This window comes from Mauremys mutica, chromosome 9 (genome assembly GCF_020497125.1).
Source record: "Mauremys mutica isolate MM-2020 ecotype Southern chromosome 9, ASM2049712v1, whole genome shotgun sequence".
NCBI classification, from domain to species: domain Eukaryota; kingdom Metazoa; phylum Chordata; order Testudines; family Geoemydidae; genus Mauremys; species Mauremys mutica.
In genome coordinates, this window is record NC_059080.1 from 65,409,286 (window position 1) to 65,430,372 (window position 21,087).

Genomic DNA, 21,087 nt, shown 5'->3' on the forward strand with positions numbered 1-21,087 from the left:
TTTTGATTCACTACCATATACCCCTGGATTCAATGCAAACCACTGCTATAAAGCTGAAAGGCTGTATACACCGGTCCACGCTCTCCAGCCCTCAAGACCACATAATTTAACCCTCATGTAAAGGGTACTCCACACTGCATCTCAAGAGTGGGTATTGACACTGGGTCCCGCAACTTTTGCATGACCAATCTGAGCTACTTTAAAGGAGACTGATTTTAAAAAGGTAGGTGTTCAGTATTTTCTAAAAATAGGCCTCTTTAAGGGGTCATAATTGGGTACCCAAAATCATTAATCTCTTTTGAAAATCTTGGTTCCAAAGTCCAATACATAGTTCATATCCAATAACATAACCAATTATCCCTCCTATACACACAGCCAGTTTCTCAGAATATCTTCATACCATAGTCATGAGTAAGAGAAAAATGTGTCTTTTAAATCCTTTTGTATTTCTTTCATATCCCATCTTCATCGAAGTTTATGGTCTCACGGGTTATGTCAGTTTCAACTATCAGAACTAAACTGATTTCTCTATGGATTTGGTATCCAAAATAGTGTCTTTTCTTCATGCAAAATGTAGGTGGAAATAGCAGCCAGGCCACCACGTTATGGTCAATAGAAGAAAGTCACCTCAACTATTTTATTTAGATATATACAAAATAAACTTAACTTTCAAATAAATATTTTAATTGACTGCTTGCCCTATTCCACCAGTAAACAAAACAAATATGCCCCACAAGACATAATAAGATAAAAATCCTTCCACAGCAGTAATGATACCTGTGAGAAAGCCTAATTCATGCTAAAAGGCCTATCCTAACTATTTTGGGTTCCAGAAGCCCAAGGGGCTCAATGCCAAAGCAAAAGACCCCCTCTCATGGAAAATTATCTGTTAGCAGCTCTTTCCTGTTTAAATGAGGGAGCTCTGCATGAATGCCTCTGCTGACCTTAACTGCAGCAGTCTGGCATGGGGAGGTGGCCTTTCAAGTAAGTGTCTCCCAATTATTCAGATCTTTTTAAGGCATTACAGTGCCATGAATTCCACCTGAACAAGTTAGACAGCTATTATAGATCCTGGAGCTTTGGTATAATATGCTCTTGGCCAGGGGCGGCTCTAGCTTTTGTGCCGCCCCAAGCATGGCAGGCAGGCTGCCTTTGGCGGCATGCCTGCGGGAGGTCCCCGGTCCCGTTGATTCAGCAGCATGCCTGTGGGAGGTCCACCGGTCCTGCGGTTTTGGCATACCTGCCGCCGAATCTGCGGGACCGGGGACCTCCCGCAGGCAAGCCGCCAAAGGCTGCCTAACTGCTGCTCTCGCAGGGACCGGTAGGGCGCCCCCCGCAGCTTGCTGCCCCAGGCACACGCTTGGAGCGCTGGTGCCTGGAGCCACTGCTGCTCTTGGCTTGAAACTTCACTGATGCAGCAAGTAATCATTCTGTCCTAGCTTTCAGTGTGTAGCTGCTTTTAGTGTGCATTACAGCAATCTGATCTCAAATTAACAAAGACAAGGGTAACTATGACGAGATCAACCTCTGAGAAATGATGTCAAATTTTTTTTTATCAGGGGCAGGTGGGTGTAAGTGCCCTTGACTAGTCCTGGAGATTCTAAGACCAGCCCAGGATACAAAACACTAACTAGTGCCGTACATTGTGCACCCGTGTTACAAAAAATAGTTTCTCTTCTTCAGTTAATGGAGTCAGAAAAATCCTCATCAACTCATCCAGGTGCTTCGCCCAACACATCAACATTATCTCGGCCTTATCTGGATTGACTCAAAACCAGCTACTTCACATCCAAGCCCTAAAATCATCTGGACATTCCACTACCCATGCCAAAACGTATGCAACAGAGACTTACAGCTGGGTATCATCAGCACACTGAGTAAGTCACAGCCCATTTCTCCTTTCTAAACCTTCTACTGCTTCACATATTTATTGTACCAGCGAGCTGACAAAACATACCCGTGTAGTCCCCTCATGAGTAAGGCTTTGGGATTGGAGTTAGTAACACGTTACTGCTATGGTGTCCGCTTTTTAACATGGATACAATGACCCAAAATAACTACTTCTGGAAACTCCTCAATCTCTTACATTGAGTCATAGCTATGTTTAGAAATAGAGATCATAACGTATGCACACACAGACATAAACCCTACTTCTCTTGTGCTTCAAACCAAGAACACTTCCATTTATACTGCCCCTGACAAATAATTTAGTCAGTTATTTAGCTATTATTGCAAATTCTGTCATGATACTCGGTTAATTTGGACAGAAGTGGCACCCAAATGTAAATACATTATCTGTTTAAGAAAATCTAGATAATATATGCACTACCACACTTTATCTTATGTAATATCTTAAGAGAATGTAACAGACTAGTTACAGGTTTTTGCTCCATCAGGGTCTCCTTCATGTACCCTAGCAGATAACTTCAATTATATTTCTAAATATAAAATGTCAAGCAGGTGGAAATATAGATCCAAAATAAGCCTTTCTCCTTCAAGGTTTCTTCCTTGTAAAACAGAATCTCTCTACTTAAAGGTAACTCCAGATTAGTCCCTAGTTTTCTCAGGAAAAATCCGATCTTCCGCAAGACAGAGCTTTAATAATGCCAAGGACTAAAGATGTATTCATCCAGAAAAACAGACACACTATCTCTGTCACTCAATGTGTTCCAGCTGTTCAACCTCATCAAAACATTAGATAGTCAATTAATATTGCAGTAATTTTATTATTTCAAGCTCTCATCTTCCATTATATTTTATAATATTCTCTCTCGGTTACTAACTCCTTAACTAGAAGAACTCTGTTTACCATTTTAGCATTACATCTTGGAGAGTTGAGAAAATAACCCACATCAATAATTTATTCAGTATGTTTAGACTCTTTCTGCTCCCAAAATATTTGTGAGCAGATCACTTTTAAGCCATTATTTGAATTTGACTAATATCTTTTTTTGTAATTCTTATTATTTAAACTCAGATTGACTGCCAGTATTTCAGACTGGAGTCTTAGGAGTCTCACTTAAACCACAGGTTACTGCTTCTGTTCCCTGACTGGATGAGTGCACAAGGACTTTCAGCAAGAATATTTGCAATTGTAAATTCCTGTGAATACGCACCTTGCAATTTTGAAATTTGCCTCTTGATAGTGTTTTTCCAATACAACTACGTCACTCAAATGTTTGTCAGTAAAGAACATGGCCTAAGTGTTTTTATTTAAAAATGGGAATGTTTGCATTGTTCGTCGAGCTCTCACCTCTAGCTATAAATATTTGATTTTTATCCTAATAGTTTTACATTTTTGCCTTCGATCTTCAGTTTCTGCGCGCCTTTGTTTTTCAGTGCACCCAGTAAATAACATTACTTAAAAACTATCAATTCTTTAAATATTTCACCAAGATTTGTAGTAATATGTATTTTTGGCAATTTCCCCTCAGAGCCTGTTTGTTATACTTGGAAGTGTTCATTTACTTCAAAAGCCCAGTAAATACGGTTTATTTTCCATTACCCAATTTGTGTATGATTCTTCTACAAAAGGCCTGCGGCTGCAGGCAACCATCTGGGGTCTGGACACACAAAAAGGCTGCTGTAAGGGTGCAAACACAAAAGCGCCTTGGGGATATAGAAGTGTGCACCATACAAAGACTCCCTATTATCTTTTGTTGTGTGGAGTTGGTTTTTTTTTTTTTTTTAAGGGTGCCATGAGCATCTAATCAGAAAACTAAGCATCAGGGAGGCAGTCCTCAGATGGCAGACATCAGTTTCAGCCAAGACAGATGGTGAACAAAGGTGAAAAGCACACAATACACATGGACCAATTTATACAAGAAAGCAATTCTACCCTTCAATTAAAATTTGTTACCATTCTTGTGATAACATATGTTTTGAAGTGAAATGTATCATTTTCTTTATGGAAATGTCACAATTGCAGTTCCCATTTCCAGTAACCTACAGATTCTTCATTAATATTGTCTGTAAAATGTTATAGACTTTGACTCGTTGGATAATGAACAGAGTCTACAGGAGGACCAGTAAGGTCTGGTAAGAAGGGAAAATAATAAATATTGCTGTAGAGGAAGTGGTCTAGCATAATTGACTGCCAAAGTGAATATATCTTACTGACTTACCTAAAGAAACTCAAGATCTGTAAAGGTAGAGATAAATAATTAAATTAAGCTGTTTAATTGGCATAAGAAAAAACAATCCCTATAAACATTTTTTATTCCTAAAATATAATGACTGATTTTAGTTAAGGTTTATTAAGAAATAGGTTGCCAGGGAAAGGTTTTTCTTATAGTAAAGTGTGTTCTGTCAGATGACATCAAGTACACTGTAGAGAGGAAGGTATCCATCCAGTAAGAAACTAACAAAAAAAAAAAAAAAAGACAGTACAGGGTTTTATTTCTCTCTTTTTTTTTTTAAAGAAACCCTGGGGGAAATCGTGAGGGTCTGAAAATATATAAGTCAGATAACTTTTTGATTCACTTAAACCCACCGAGTATGTACTAAATGTATAAGCAGTAAAGCACAATTACAACGTTCAGTGAAAAGCAACACAGCTTTCATTTTTCATGTTCCAATTGAAGCCCTCTAACCTTCACTCTCATCCTGGTTATGGGAGGATGCAAAACCAAAAATCAAATGTCACATTTACTATGCCACAGTACGTGCTGTATCCATGGAAGAATTTTTTGTTGTTATTTGATAGGGGAAGGAAAAGTGAGTGGAAGTCCTTGAAGCATGTACTGTTTTACAGAAAGTGTTACAAAAGAATAAGGTAATAAATATAAGTGTTCTTAGCACCTGGGCCACACATCATCAATTTCTTAGTTTACACTTTTCCACTGTTCCAACATTTATATGTAGTGAAAGAGAGTGGAAGACCTCTCTGGTTTTGTGGCACATAGCCCAAGCATGGACGCATTCAGAATCTTTGGGAAGGTTGTCAACTGTTCAATTTAGCCTTGTCTAGAAACTGATCTATGAACAAATATTGGCTGTTTATGGATTAGTCCATCTGCCCTCCCAGATGGGGAAAAGGTGGTGTAATAGCAGCAGCTGTTCAGCCAAGGATAGCAGGCCACAGCAAAGTAAGCAGGAAGAGTAAAGAGAGTAGAGCTCATGCCCAGGATGTGTGTGAACTTTGAATGAGAACAAAAAGCAGAATAAGCAATACAACCCTGTGTTCATGTTGTCAGCACACTGAAGGCTATTTTGCAAAGAAGTTGTATGAATCAGAGGTGAAAGCAGTTTTAGAGCATGTGTATTAACAATGTTTACTCATGCAGGAAGAAAGGAAACACTACATAGGACTACAGCATAGAACCCTTTGCTATACACAGCTTGAGCTAAAGGGTCACAAAAACTTGATAGTCAAAATCTCTATCATACTATATTTCCTTTCACACACGGCATCAGCTCTCAAACTGGATAGCATATCTCTGTGTGTAGCTAGTTACCTCCTCACTAGTAACTCATCTTCTCCACCTTTGGAGTCTTAAAGCCCAACTATAGAGTGGTGCTGTTTGTGTCACCACACTTAAGGGTCTACCAGAGTTTCCTGTAAATCAGCCTATGTTTCTTAGGAGTTCATAATTTTACCAACAATTTGCTCCTAAGACATCTCCTTGCTTATAAGAATTTAGCTGGGCTTTAGTTTCAGACAAGCTTTACCAAAATATAGGGCCCATCCTGTAAGCACTTAAGGACGCTTAGTATACACAAGAAGAAAAAAAATCAGGATCTTTACATGGTCTGGCCAAAGGCCCAGAAACTCCAAGGCACTTAGAGGACTAAACACTTTGGAGGCTCTGGGCCTAAATGATTAATTCTTCCTTAGAGAGACAAGGTGGGTGAGGTAGCTTTTATTGGACCAACTTCTGTTGGTGAAAGAGAAGCTTTTGAGCTAACACAGAGCTCTTCTTCAGTCTTAGAAGCTCAAAGTGTCACTGCTAAACACAAGATTTGAACAGATTGTTTAAAATAAGTAGTTAACACATTTCAAGGGACCACTCAAGGTAAACACCCCTCCAGTCATAGGGAGGAAAGGATGGGGGGAAGAGGAGAGTGGAAGCAAAGGGGTGGGTTTCAGATTGTTGTAAAAAGCCATAAATCTAGTGTCTCTGTTCAGTCTAGCAAAGTTACGAATTTAAGCTCCCAGGCTCATGGGCAACAGGTGAACAACCCACTTTGGAGATGCTAGCCTGCCGGCCCTGCCCCTTCCACCCAAGGCCCCACCCCCCTGCACGCTGGAGCCCCAAACCTCCCTCCCCCGTAAAAGGATAAGCCCTGAGGGGGCCTCCCCCAACCGGAAGAGCCCTGGCCTGCCAGCCCCAGCTGCCCCCTCAACCCACTGCCCCCCCCCGAGTGCCGGGCCAAGACACCAGCCCCCCCCCCAAGCACCTGGCCGAGCCTCTACCCCACTCCCCCAAGTGCCAGCCCAGACCCAGCACCGGGCTGAGCCGCAAGCCCCTCCAAGCGCCAGGCTGAGTAGTCGCCCCCGCACACACACACCCTGGGCTGGCCCCAGCTCTGGTCCAAGCCACCAACCCCTCCCACCACCCCAGCCACAGTCGAGCCGGGCCAAGAGCTGCCAGCAGCCTCCCTGAGTGCCAGCTCCTCCTGCCCCTGAAGGCCCCCCCTCCACCCCCCGCCAAGCCACTGGCCCCAGCAGCGCCCAGCCAAGCCTCCTCACTCCACCAGCCACTGGCTCTCCACATCGCTCCTCACATCCGTCCCGAGGAGCTGGATGCAGGGAGCAGCAGGAACCTTAGGGGTGGGGGAGATCTCGGGTAAGGGCAGCACCGCAGCCCAGTTATCCAGTGGCAGGTCCCTGGCCTATTTTACCCACCACCCAGGCCCAAGCTCATCTTTTGAAAGTGTGCAGGTTTCCTCTGAGGATGAGGACTGAGAGATCAGATATAAAGCGATAGCTTTGTGAAAAGTATTCACCCAAAGGTGATAAGGTGTTTTTGTCATTTTCCTATGCGAGTTCATTCAATAGCATAGTGATTGTCTGGTTTCACCCATACAACTGCTATTGGGGCATTTAGTACACTGGGTTAGGTTGTGATAGGTATGTGTAGGACCCAGGAATCTTGAAAGGTATGTTGTGGGAGGCGTTGATCATTGTAGCACTGGAGATATGTCTACAGGTTTTGCATCTGTTGTTCTGGCAGGATCTGATGACACTTTGAGTTGGTGTGTCCTGGTCTGTGGGGAGCGTACTTCTGATGATGAGCTTGGAGAGGTTCGGGAGTTGTTTGAAGGTCAGAAGAGAGGGTTTGGAAAGATTTCTTCCAGGATAGGGTCCCCACTGGGCATGGGTTGTAGTTGTTTGATACCCCATATGGATCCCAGTGTGGGATGGTAGGTGGCAACTAGGCCTATGTAATCAGAGGGGATTTTAGGTTTGTATTGAAGCAGGTTCTCTCGGGGTATTTCGGTGGCATATTGGGGACCCATCCTAGAACCAATGACTGTTCCCATGGTTTGGACAAAGTGCTTGTTGTTGAATGTAAAATTGTTATAGGTGAGGATGAAATGGTCCCTTGAAATATGTGTTGTTTATTTATGCTAAATAATCTGTTCAAATCTTGTATTTAGCAGTGACACTTTGAGTTAGTTTCCCAGGCCTGAAGAAGAGTTCTGCGTAAGCTTGAAAGTTTGTCCTTTCACCAACAGAAGCTGGTGCAATAAAAGATATTACCTCACCCACTTTGTCTGTCTAATATCCTGGGACCAACATGACTACAACAACACTGCATAGTCAAATTTCTAAGGTTTGCTTGAACAGAAAAGCTCATCTTGAAGACCATGATGTAATCACAGGACTATTGGTCAGAATTCAGGAAAATGCTTTCCAAAAAATAATGAGACAAAAAAATACAGCATATTTGGAAAATCTACATTACTTACAGAATTTTTTTTATTAAAGTTTCTGAGCTACAATCTAAAATACCCATCATTTTAAATTACAAAGAACTGTCGGGTCTGCAAAAATTGCTGATTTTTCCTCTGCTATATTCTGCTATGCCTGTTAATCTAAAAAGAGCAAATTACAATTTGATATCACATATGGTGCAGCATAATTGGTTATATTCAGTGCTGCCAGCACCTGACAAATCTCTGTGGGTCTTTCAGTGTGATTGGGAAGGATCATCTCCCTCTACGGGTAGAGGTCATACCGTATAATCTCACAACAAACAGCAGATCAATGGGCAGAGATGATCTCTCCTCTCTCTCTCATAAATAAATAAAAAACAACCAACCACCCAGTGCTGGTGTCTGAAAACACATTTTTGAATAAAAGTTGACATATTTTAAACCCAATGTCTAGAATTTTTTTTTTTTACAACTTAAAAAAAAATTACAATACAAATTTTGCTGTATTGTGGCAGCACCGGGGAGCCCACATACACACACACACATTGTAGTTCTTGAAAAGCCATTCTCTTATTCTTTCTATGTGATCAGGCCCAATCCATTTTGGAAGCACAAAGAATACAAGATTGAACATTTGCTGGAAAAGTCATGAGACATGAAAGATACACTATGTGACACTGTGAGGAAAAAAACTATCCCCTTCATTTAAAAAGGGAACAGGAAGAAAGGATGCACATATTAACATCTTTTTACAGCCAGAACTTTGCCCCTATTTTAGCTTTTTATGTAAGTACCAGTATATTCAGCTGAACAATAGCCAAGTTCAAGTTATACACAAAGTGGGTATGTTCAGCTGCTTTTGCCATGGACTTTCACATGAATTAAGCACTGTGGCCAACATTTTCAACCTTTTCTTCTTATAATTAGGCACCTAAATTTATAATACTGATGTAAGTACCTTAGCGTAGGCAACCAAGGCTGAAAATGTACATTTTTTTTTTTTACAGGGTCCAAGCTATTTGGGGCAAAAATCTAACCAACATTCCATTAATGGAAATACTTAGCTTGGATAGAAGCATGCTGAAGACAATGTAATCCACTTCTCCATTAATCTCTTCTAACAGCCTCCTATGTGCACTGAAAAGGAGGGGTGACAGAACAGAACTGTGCAGAACCAAAACGTGAGAGTGCATTCTGGGAGCAGATAATCAGTTGCCCAGTTCTACCCACTAACACTGAAAAATGAGCAATAGTATTTTTCCTCAGAGTCCCTTTGAAACTCAATGGATTGCATTAGCATGCAAGGGCAGAGACCCCAAACCAACTTAGGTAAAGTAAGGTGCATTCTGGCCTCAAAAACTGGAGAAGCAATGGCCCGCCCCTGGCAAAAGCAGTTACCTCACCTCCTTTACCTTCAGGTCCTTCTTAAAAACAAGACTGAGAAACACTATGACTCCTGGATCCAAATGGTTCACCCAATGCACTATTCATTAGAAGCTTGTCTTCTCTAGGAAATTATGACCTTGCGTCACTGTGTTAACTAATATAATAAACATCTTTTTGAAGCCAGGGACTATCATGTGTAACATGGTATCAGCTGGTCATGGATAAATCCCAGTTAACGGGAACTCGCATGTTTTACTTTTGACCAGCTAAGTTAACAGGATGATCCCTGTCTACACCAACTTCAAAGTCGTATTGAACATCATGTTAGTTAATAAAACTGCTCAGCAATACTTGCTGGGTCAAAGTGGGATGGCATGAAGGTCCTGGCTTCTGCCCTCTCTATCTCCATTTGGGATGGCTTACACTTGAGAAGACCGTAGGAGGCAGCAGGTAACAGGAGATGGCGGTCCCTGCTCAAAGAGAAGGTGAAAAGATCTTGGCACGTGTGCGCACCTCCCTCCCCCACCCTCCATGTCTGAGTCAGTCACAGTCTCATCTTAAATACTATTTAAAAGGATGATCTGGAAACAAATAGAATCCATTACTATCTAGGTCAGCTTCCCCACCTCCAACCAATTTGGTGGGAATAGGCTTTGCCTATTGAATCTTCCACTCCTGTGCCACACAGGGAATGTTCAACCGTTTCAACCAGTATGAAATCCTCTTTGACATAAAGGACTTTTAGCACATTATAATATGAAGCAGAACTCAACTATTTTAAAGATGCTTTGTCCTTTTTCTGTAGTCTTCTCTAACAGCTGAGCTGGGAATCAGAAATGTGGCTGCTAAAGAAACTTTATAATTGTAAGCTAATTAAATTCTAAATCAGCAGCTATATCATTAAACTATAAAATTATTAATATGCATCAGAAAGCTAGATTCAAAGACAAAGTTCATTAGTATGTTGTAGGACAGCTTTCATGTTGGTGAATAAATGCTTTCTAATTTAATATTATTTGCATTAAATCACTCTAAATATCATTAATAAAATTGTATTTCTTTAAATAATTTAATAGACCAAGTTATCTAGCTTTTAAATATTAAATGTATAGAAAGATACTTAGAACACAGCTCTGATGTCCCTTCCAGAAAATTGACTGCTGCAGCTTCTACACACTTCAAAAAAAGCTTTTAACTCTAGTTCCTTAGATCAGTACAAAGCAGTCAACCTGGACAGGATCTTTTACAATTTTGTTAGGCAAGAAACTCCCACTTAGCAGAGCCTGTTGTAAAACCATTGTTGCAAAGCTATAAATTACAGCTTGCCAGAGCCATACTCAAAATTCTGAAGTTGAGAGTAGCAGGTCACTGCAGAAAAACTAAAACAACAAAAGCATGTTCAACAATGGAATTTATTCAGCAGGAGTTTTTATAAAGATGACAATATGAATAAGGTTAAATGTATCTAATGGTGAGTTTAATTTAAATTTAATTATTTGAGGTCCCAGACAGATTTCATGATTCAAAGATTTGGACCACTTGATCTTGTAGGTTTAAAATAAACTTTGGTGACGGGGAATTTAAAGCAAAATTAAGTAAACCTTAGTATAATCTCTTCTTTGTACATGTCCTGGCTCCAATCTCCAAATGGTGTGATTGGCTTCATGGACTCTTCAGCACCTACTTTTTCAAGGCTGCACTTGTCCAACATCTCGTATGCTACCCCCAAAGTTAATTTTAATTTCACTGTCAGACATAGGTCTAGGAAGTTATGCATTGTTCTCGGAGAATGTTCTGTTGGAGAAGATTGTTCTAGACATTTCGCCTTATTTCACTGCCAAAATCCTCTGGCAGTTAGATTCTCTTTTATGACATCAAGAGAATTTGAAGCCACATAAGGATTGTCTGGCTGTTGTGCAAGGCCTACATAATTCCTTTCTGCATGTCTAAAACAAGGCTGAGATTTCCCTCTTGGATGCCTCGGCCACCAACTTCTCCATCACTTCCCAAAATGTTTTCTCCCTGAATATTTTATACTTAGATTCCAAGGTGGCCAATCAGCATTTCTGTGAGCTAGCAAGGTTGTCCTGTGGTTTCTCATCCTAGCCCCAGGCTGGAACACTCTGTTTGCTTCCCTAATCATCGCAGCATTTTACCTGCATAAAACCTGATCGCTAGTTTCACGCTGGGAAAATGGATTTCATTCACAGTGCCCAATTAAAGCATATCACTAATGCTTTGCCTAAAATTAACCAAATATGATTATTTAAATACCAAATCTAGAAAAACAATCTTCCTTTGCACACAGAAAGAAATGAGTCTCCAGGCAAAGAGATTCTGTATGTATAGTAAGGATTCAATGAGCACGCAAAAGTGAAAGTAGGAGATCTGAAGGAAGCACACACAAAAGTCTAAATTTATGATTTACAGTGAACTGCAGGCTGAATACACTTCAACTCCAATTCCACAAAGATTTCTAAAGAGCCTAAGTAGATATTTTCTACTATATTAATTCAGCTTATGAGTTTCCTATGGATCACATATATTCTTGCCTTATTAACAGAGTTCTCCTAGAGTATATAGTAAATGGTGGATTTCATAAGTATGAAATACTCTATATTTGACTAATTGAGATTGTTTTAACCAATTAAATATTGTTTCCATTCCTTTAGCTGTAGTTTACCTATATGATATTTTTGCCATATTTTATCAACATTGCATACAGATCTTGTTGGTGAATATGTAGTTCAATATGTAGTAAAATATGTATGTTCAGGAAATTTTGCCAATTAGAATGCTGCCAACAAGCATATGTCACCATCCTTGAAGTAAAGTAAGTTTTCAGACTATTGCAGACATTTACGTTAGTTTTTATTTTTATATGTTATGAGCCAAATCCTGCTCCGCTCCTTTTGCCCACAGGTGTAATCTCATTGAAATCAATACGAGTGAGACAAAGAGGATCTGATTTTATTTTGAGATCCACTCTTGCCTGTCTTGATCACATGATCCTTATTCACTGAAGTAGTCCCACTGTAAATGGAGCAAAAATTGCATGGTTGGGCCCTTTCTTGTCTCTCTTTTATATGATGATCTTTGTGAGAATTTTTTCTTTTACTCCTGTGTGTATTCCTGTATGACGTCTATATTGGTATTAGTAGCTAAATACTGTTCATAGGAATTATTAATGTAAGTTGTTACTGGTAGTTTATCTTGCTATTTACATTGTTCATATATGGGGGGGAGGGTGTTTCCATTCCTTTTTCTATTTAATTATACCCCTTTGTTATGTCCTTAAACTCAGATTTTGCTTCTGTGCACCCTCCATGATTAAGGAATTGAGAATTAAAATGTTAGTTCCCTTTAATGTGGAGCTTAAATTTGCTATATTCTATTTTTTTAATATGAGAGTTGAGAGGAAACAAAACTTGTTGAGTTCTCACTAGTTATGCTGACAATGACATGCAACCAATCTAGCCAGGTGAGCGACACATTTTACTAGCTATATTTTTGTTATAATTTAGCAAAAATCATTCTCAAGGCTATCAGTAACCAGAGAAAGGAAAGGCTGATTTCTGTTATAACACTAATGCATGCTGTTGACAACCATAACTTCTCATTTGGAAGATGCTAGTTCTGATAATATGGAAACCTAAAAAATAAAAAATAAAAATTCTGGTCATGTAATTGTTACCAGAATAACACTGAAATCAAAGACACTTAAGCCCTTTTCAGATTAAAAGGTGGACAGTCTAAGTGTGCTCTAATTACAAATAATTACACTTAGAAATACCTTGTAGAAAAATATTGAATAGACAAGAGAGTTGCAAATCTGAGCAGAAATTAAAATTCCATTAACTGCTTTTAAAAAAAAGTAAATAGCTGCCAGTTATGTTAGCTAACAAGAAGTGAAGAAGTGATTACAACATCATCTAATCATTGTAAGGAAGAAGTATTCAGTAAGTCAAAATTCAAATGGTAAATCCTGGAAACCAGCTTTTTCCATTGTGGTTCAGACATGGAAGGGATAATCCATGCATGGCTGTCCCCCTTTCTGAAAGTAAGTGGGTGTCATCTACCTCGATTTCACCACTTTGCCAACCCTAGACCCCATGGAGGGACCTCTGCAAGGTCAAAGATCTGTGCACTGGGAAGAAGGCAGCCAGCCATGGGAAAAGAGGCAGCAGGGAGGGCAGATAAAACATGTACATAATCTCCCCACTCAGACAACCAGATAGAATCCAATGAACGGTTAATTCAGCTGAAATTGTTTTGACTATTCTGTAAAGCTCCTCCATGCTGTAGACAACTTCTCGAGTGGGGGCTCCAAGGGCAGCAAGTGACAGAGGGATCCCTGCATGTGTGGTCCCATTACTGCCATGCTTCAAGTGAGCCAGACAAGTAACAAGGAAGACTTGCAGCCAGTGCAGGGGAACAAAGAGCCAGTGCTTAATTTCTAATAAAAGAGGTGCTAGGCCTCAAGCAATTTTTTTACTTTCATAACTGAAGTGGCAAACCCAGAGGTGCCGGGGCTATGAACTGCCAAGCCTAGAGATGCCGGGGCTTAACCCTAGCGAGCTCTGGCACAAATTAAGCACTGCCTATATCCAGTGCAATAAACCAAAGACGATTACCCTGATTATTCTATAGGGGAACAGCAATCCCAACAGAATGATCCGAGAGAAGCTTTTGTAGGGGTCTCCTTCTATTCTGTCCCCCAGGCCTCTCCTGCAAATTTTTCCACCAAAGGGGCTGATCTAGTTCTGAGTAAGGACTTTGGTTTTTAAAATTAGCTGGTATATACTTAAATTCTCTCTATAGAGCAAATTAACTCAGATATATTGGCCAAATGGAAGCCATTTGCAGTGCTCCACTCTAGTGCCTCTAGGTCACCGTCTTTGTTCCCCTGCACTGGCTGCAAGTCTTCCTTGTTACTTGTCTGGCTCACTTGAAGCATGGCAGTAATGGGACCACACATGCAGGGATCCCTCTGTCACTTGCTGCCCTTGGGGCCCCCACTCGAGAAGTTGTCTACAGCATGGAGGAGCTTTACATAATAGTCAATACAATTTCAGCTGAATTAACCGTTCATTGGATTCTACCTGGTTGTCTGAGTGGGGCGATTGTGTATATGTTTTATCTGCCCTCCCTGCTGCCTCTTTTCCCATGGCTGGCTGCCTTCTTCCCAGTGCACAGATCTTTGACCTTGCAGAGGTCCCTCCATGGGGTCTAAAGTTGGCAAAGTGGTGAAATCGAGGTAGATGACACCCACTTACTTTCACAAAGGGGGAGAGCCATGCATGGATTATCCCTTCCATGTCTGAACCACTGAAAATTTTCCCTGCAGCAGAGCAAAAGGTAACCAGCCTATCAGACTGTTCAGTATCCTAAAGCCATTTCTCTGAAATGATAGGTTACTAGTGCATTTAGAACAAAGACTTTTATCATTTTCCTTTTATTACATTGCAATATTAAAATTAGTCTCACAAGCAGATTAAAAATTGGAATCAGAGTAGGGCATTTTTGTTCTACCTAAACTATTTCTCACTGAAGATATGCCATAAATGCAATTAATTCTAAACGTCTACATGCACCCCGCCTTTAATGCTACTGAGAAGGACTCTGTGGGAAATAACTACAGTAGTATTTGAACAAATTCATCATTGATACTAATAGTACATAGCAAGGATGCATTGGTTGGGCTTTGGGCACTCAGATTTTAAATTTGTATATAAACCTGAAGTATATGACCTATATAAGGTAATCTCTGCAAAATCCCATAATTACATGTCCTTCAGACTTTGACTATATTAATCTAAAAGATCATTGTCATAGTTCAGGGCAACTGCACCTGTATTCCCCCTGCATAGTCCAGCAAGGGCATCCCTTCCAAGTTCCCAGATCCACAGCTGTCACCTCTCTTTGGCGGAGACCCACATCTCTCCTGGTCCTGATTGTGGTTTTGCCAGGCTAAACAACTCCCAGCCTACACTCAGTTATTCCCAGCAAGACAGACCAACTAAACAGGCCAGCATTTGCTCTTGGCTTACTCTTCAAAATAATGAAGAATGTAATTGCCAGCAGATGTAGATTAATACAGAGCTCTTTATAATCAAGCATACTTTTTCACAGGACACTCCATTAAATATCTACCATATATCAGCGTTATCCCTCACATGCTAGAAGACTATTTTAATTTGAATAAACCTATCTCAGAGTTAGGCATCTTATTTTCTACTCAAACTATATACATTCATTTGTCCACACAATCAATTGACTGGTTGATCACAAAAGAAATTAACAGAAGAAATCTACAAACCTAGTTTAGGAAGTATAACTATTCAAGCATGGTTTTAATCTAGAGTCCATGATGTTTGAGAGTGTTCTAAATTTCGTAAAATTAATTATTCCATCCATATTACTTAGACTGCATTCAAAGGCATGCTAGCTGCTTTATAGATATGAAGGAATGGAAGTCCCTGACCCAAAGACCTTTCTGTTTTAGTAATCCTTAATTGCTTTTACAGTAACTCATCAAATAAAAAACTGAAAAATAAAATAGAATATTCCTGAGAAGCTGAAAATACTTTGGTCAATACATGAAATCTTTAAAATACTTAAATAAACTTCCAAAATATGGTAAAATCATTCAGCTACTGTTTTATACCACATCATTGAACTCCTAGGCATGCCAAATGACTGTAATCCACACTTTACAATTTGGGAAGTCCTCGTCCCAACTGTTGACAGCTTTAGATTTTTTACACATGAGCCTAAATTTGGCTGTGCTCCCTCTGCTGCTCCCCTTTCCCCCGGCATAAGTTCCAAATGCTGATTTTGTGATTTGTAAACCATCAGTTTAGCAGTACAACTGGCAACGTATATAAGCTAACTTCCTGTTCCTAGGAATGGTTGAGTGCAACAAGGTGACTCTGGTAACCGTGACTGAAACTTCTTGAAAGATTCCAAACCAAAGAAACACGTTTAAAAATAGAACTTTTAAGCAAAACCCCTTTATTTTATACATTAGGAAATAAATAAACAAAAAAAGGTATAAGATAACTAAGAGCCACTTAACCATGTCCAGAGTGAGCAAAGCATGACTTGGTGATAACTGGCTACCCAATGAATGCTCTTAGCTGTTTGGCACATTGTATAGTGATGCTTTTCCTACATCTGTTTCACCTTATTTGAGCTATGAAGGATCACAGTTAAACAAAGAAGATGCTAAAAAGTAGACAGAAGATACAACTAGTGACCTTTCAGTTGTATCCTGGTCCTAAGTTCAGCCAGACTCAGCATGATCTTTGTCACCTCTTCCTTCACCTGCCTGTTAATTCCTTAACTGCTTAACCAGATAGTTCCATTCAGTGTCTCACCAAGACATTAAGTGACAATTTTTGCCCTCGGATACATGCACAACACTCATCATGTGTGTAGCATCTACCAGATTCAGTGAGACATGTACACACCTGCATGAGCCTGAGGGCAGAACCCAATTCTTAAACAATCAAATAGACTGAAAAAGGTTCAGTCCTCATTTGAAGAGTCACAACTCAAAACTGTGAAATTTATGGTCTTAAAATTTTTGTCAAGGATTCTTTGAGTGCATACACTTACCTGCAAATCTAGTGACAAAACCAATCTTGACATCCTGATAATCTATAAGTCAACAAAAGTTTCCAAGTGGTACTGTCTGACATGGTGAGAAAGTTCACAAAATTCAACAGGCCTGATTTTCCTCTCACTCATACTGGTTTCATTCCAGTGATTTCAGTGCGATTACTCATGATGTATAGCAATGGAAGCGAATGGAGAATCAGGCTTGTCATCCTGGGACAATTCAACACCTGCAGATGATGCCTGTGATACCATAGCCCAAAACCTCCCTATCCAAAATAGGTAACCTCCATACCTCTTGCATTCAGCTGGCAATATCCTGACTTTGAGCTGAGTATAAACATCAGATCAAGAAGCATGCCCTACATCCTGGTTAGACCACTTTCTCCTCCAGGAAGAAATTAGAACTCTCCTAACACAATGCAAAAAGAAACTACCATCATGGTCCACCCCTAGGATATTTTGCACTCTGGCAGATTCCAAAACTTACAAAAAACAGATTTTTTACAAATTTAATTTAAAAAACAAACAAACAAACAAAAACCCAAGGAGATTCTGCTTCTCCTCTATTATTGATACAGACAAACCATGTCCTTCAGAACTTGTACAGACTGTAAAAAAGTGACACAGAAAAAAACACAACCCCAAAAATCTTTCAAAAGAAGTCAGTTTAATCTAATCTGAGCCAGAAATAATAGAATGTCTAGGAAATCTGATTCAGGTTTAGATATTATTTTCTGCAACCTACTTGACCTTAGACAACCATTCAAATCTAACAGTGAGTTTTCTGTGTTTACAGATCTTAGTTCACTTTCAATAAAAACAAAACAAAAAATGCTGTACATAATGAATCTGCGGTGCATAATTCATCACGCAGAACTGGCAGTGTCAAATCAGAAAAAAGTCCCAGTAGTTAAGAATGTTACCATTGCAACCAAAACTAGCCATGGACTGGCCCCTCTTAGCCTGGAATGAGGTTATTACTCAAGCATAATGGAAAATTTTATAGAGATAAGGGATCTTCTGCCATAATGCAAGACTACTGTAGAACAAGCCTACTAAAACATAGCATTTTGTTCCCCTTTCTTTAACCTATAAAAACATTCTACACAATCATCATTCTTAGCGGAAGTGCTTAATTTTCTTATAACAAAGAATTTGCTCTTGTAGGATTGCTACTATGAAGCTACTGGCTGGGTTAAAAACACTCACTTTAAGCTCCTGCTTTCAGGTTGAAATTCACCTGCTTGTTCTTAGCACAAAAGTTTGGTATAAAGACTAGCATGATAGTTTGTTTAATCTGTAACCCTTTTATATGTAAAACACTATTGTGATCTTCCCCAGCAGGGATCACACAAAAGAAAGAGAAAACAGATAAAATAGAAAGGGAGGCAGGGACAGAGATAAAGTGTAAAGAAGGTAGGAAAGAAAAAAAACCAGGATGGTGAAACTGAAACTATATGCAGCCATAGCAGTGAGCCCACTGTCTGGAGACATTTTTCAGATGAGAATTAAATCATCACAATTTAAAAGTGCTCACAAAGCATTTATCCACTTCACTTGTTCCGAATTTAGAAAAGCCACCTACAATCATATCAATGGGGACAGAAAAGTTAAAATTACAGACTGAGGTTGTACATTACAATTATCAGGTAAACTATGATCAAGATGCAAGTGTATAGTTAGGGCCAAATCCTGAATACTTTATTAATCAGTGTGTCCACTGAAGTTGGTAGGATTATTCATATAAGTGAAGTAAATGGGATTATTTCTTTAGTACCAAATTTAGGCTAAATTTCAGAAATACAACTTCCTTTTAGCTCTTCCTTGAGTTGTCAATATGTGAAGTGGGATGGAAAAGTGAGGGGTAAGGAAAGACAACTGAGTAAGTCAAATATTGTTTTAAAAAATGCACTTCAGAACAAATTACAGTAGGTGATGTTTTGGTTTGGAGGGGTTTGGGGCGGATAGAGGTTCTCTTTATTTCACAATGTTCCATTGCTGAATCTAGACAGTTACTGTATTTGCAGTGCTCAAAATAAGGCAGAGTTCATAAGAGCACCTTTTCCCCAGCAGGATCACAGGAATAGTTTTTGAATTTCTCTTTTAAAGTTACACTTTCATTACAATGAGGGGGAACAAGGTTGGGGAGGAAGAGTCTGAAATACAAGGTTGAGGAAAATACTATTTAAAATTAAAGAACATTAAATGCCCTGTTTAAAAAAAACATTAAAATGTAACATTTAATATTTCAATTAAATAACATTACATTCGGCTTTCTGAGGATGCACAGAGTATCTCTGACCATGTAGCCTTACTAATACAGCAGTCAGGGTTCAAAACAGGAAGAAAAATGTACTGGGAATTCGGTATGGGAGGGATAAAGCCAAAATAGAAATGAGCACTGCAGAATAAGCCTATCTGATTGAGGTAAGACTTAATTCTGCAGCACTTATTTCTTCTTTGAATTTATTCCTCCCAGACTGAGTTCCCAGTACTTTTTTCTTTCTGTTTTGAACGTTGGGTGCTGTATTAGTAAAGTTATACTGTCAAAGATAGCCTGTGAAGCCTCGGAAAGCCACACAGCAGAAAACATTCTCCTTTCCCATTCTGTTCCCCAACCCCGTCTTTGTCAACTGACTAGTTTACAACACTGTTTGCACCTCCCAGCATAAGCAGAAAGTATTTCGGATATGTGAAGCTACTAAGCTTTCAACTCTGTCAGCATGAAGTATGGGATACATCACAGCGGGAGCAATGGGTCTTGTGCAGGCTTTCCTCCTTTCCTCCAGTGTAAGATAAAGTTGAATTTGGTGGGGGGAGAGAAATCAGATGTTTCAACTCTACTTAAAATTATCCAATTCCCCATCCCCTACAAACTACCATTAGATAAAAATAAACACACTATTCTCTGACTAAAAGCATCACATGTATCAAAGTGGTCTGATATCACAAGACATTTTTAAAATAAGTACCTTGCAGTTTGTCTTTTCAGTTGAGGATTTTCATCTGCAAAAAATAAAAATGTATCACTGATCAGTGAGACCTGTTTCTCCCCTTCCCCTTCTTCAAAAGGAGATGATTCAATACAAACCCCACCCTGGCAGCCAGACAATAAAGCTGCAAATAACTTATTCTGATCAAAGCCCCATCTGCTTGGCAGCAGCAATTCAACTGCACTTGTGGTTTTTGTATGACTGCAGCTTCTGAATTGAATGATCCTTTCATTTAGATGGAAGTTTAAACAAAATATGGTAATTAGCATCAACCACTGTGGCTTTCATGGCTACTATCTACAAAGAATTCTCTAATAAAAGGACTTTCCTGCTTTCCCATCCAATTACATAACATTGTTGAATAATATAATTTAAATTTAAATCAGCCAATTTTTTTTTTAAAGTCAGTCAACATTGGACTTTCTGCCTTAAACTATCTATCAAGTGTTAGTAACTTCAGTTAAATATCAATCTTAACAGAAACAACCTTGATTTGATTCATTTTACACTAAGGCCTGTGTTTAATGTTACAGTTTAACATTATGGTTGGAAGCATAAAACCACCTCTCTGCATTTTGAAAAGAAAGCAACATTGCATGCAATGTAAAAAAAAAAAATCAAAAAAAAGAATCAATCTTTGCTAAGTGATAAAATTTCAATAAAACATAAAGATGCAAATAAACAATGAGGCATGTTAAAAATGAGGGGTATGTAACACAATAATCAATACAAATCTTAAGCTCCGCGGGGACAAGCTTAACCAATATAACTCATTTTAAACTGGTTTAATTAAACTAGTGCAAGTTTTTGAGTAGAATAAATCCACAGACACCCACCCAAATCCCTGATCATATTGAAATATGAAAGTTTACTGGTTAATTGTATGAAAAAGAATTAGTGGCAAATAATATTTTAAAATCTGTGACTGGGGTTGGACTTGGCCACTTCACTCCCCTCAGGCTGCTTTAAAAAATTCTAGCTTAAAGATTTGGCTTCATAGATTTCTCTCTTTCCCCCTTACCCTCTCCAACCAAAAATCACAATATAGGTCAGACAGGTTAAAAACAGCGGGGTGGAAGGTGGAGTTGGTTAGCTGCTTGGGCTGCATTTGAATTCAATAGGATACTTTTGTGTAACTAAATTTTTTAAATGATACAAGATCTAAAACTTTATATTCAAGAACTGGAACTAAAATACGTAAATA

General features: G+C 39.2%; 1 protein-coding gene across 1 annotated transcript in view; it reads right to left on the reverse strand.

Moving 5' to 3' along the window:
• The window catches only part of SPSB4 (splA/ryanodine receptor domain and SOCS box containing 4), a 209,914-nt gene that overhangs the window by 188,304 nt on the left and 523 nt on the right, over nt 1-21,087 (reverse strand). The window contains exon 2 of the mRNA XM_045031484.1: nt 19,863-19,896. The gene's annotated coding sequence lies outside the window, so the exon portion shown is untranslated. The remainder of the gene's footprint in view (nt 1-19,862; nt 19,897-21,087) is intronic.